Raw genomic sequence first — 852 nt, 5'->3', positions numbered from 1 at the left:
TTTGTGTATTTCGTTACCATGACATCAACAGCTGTCTTACTCTAGAGGTGGGGAGATATTAGGGGGTTGGGTGGGGGGAAGGATTAGCTCCCGTGGCCTAGACGGACGTCTCGCAACCTTTTTTTTACCGATGGTATTTGTTGAGCGCTTACTATGCGCCAGGCACTGTAATAAGCGCTGCGATAGATTCAAGCTAATCAATTTGGACACGGTCCCAAGTGGGGCTCACAGTCTTAGTCCCTATTTAACAGATGAGGTAACTGAGGCAAGGGACATTTGAGTGACTTGCCCAAAGTCACACAGGAGGTGAGTGGCGGAGCTGGAATTAGAAGTCAGGTCCTTCTGACTCTCATGACTGTGCTCTATCCACTAGGCCGGGCTTCTTCCCTACATCCGACTTTTAGTGTTGACTTCTGTCTGGAAAAATTCAAAAGATTAACATGCCGTCTTCCTCTGTCTCCTAATCTGGAAGGCTTAAATGCCAAATCATTTTATTGTGCATGTTGACAAGGAGCGCAAAATATTTTGAAGATCCTGTGATCGAGTCTTCGGCAGATATTGTTTTCCCCTCTTTTCGGGATGTGTAAAATGAGGTCCAGATTAATGGAAAGCAGAGTGCCCACAGGAAGACAGAGGGAGAATTGGGATGAAAAGCAAGATCTCCTGAATTTTGGTTCCCTTAGTTTGCGTGGATTAATCGGGTGATTTTCCAGTAGTTCGAGGTTGCGGCTGGGGTGACCCTGGGTTAAGGAAAACCCTCGTTGTAGTTTTTGCTCTTTAAACAACAACATGTACATGCCTACGATTACTGCTTCCAACACGACACTGGAAGACGATCCCCTCCTTCCCTAG

This window comes from Ornithorhynchus anatinus, chromosome 6, assembly GCF_004115215.2.
Source record: "Ornithorhynchus anatinus isolate Pmale09 chromosome 6, mOrnAna1.pri.v4, whole genome shotgun sequence".
NCBI classification, from domain to species: domain Eukaryota; kingdom Metazoa; phylum Chordata; class Mammalia; order Monotremata; family Ornithorhynchidae; genus Ornithorhynchus; species Ornithorhynchus anatinus.
Note: the sequence above shows the minus strand (reverse complement) of the source record.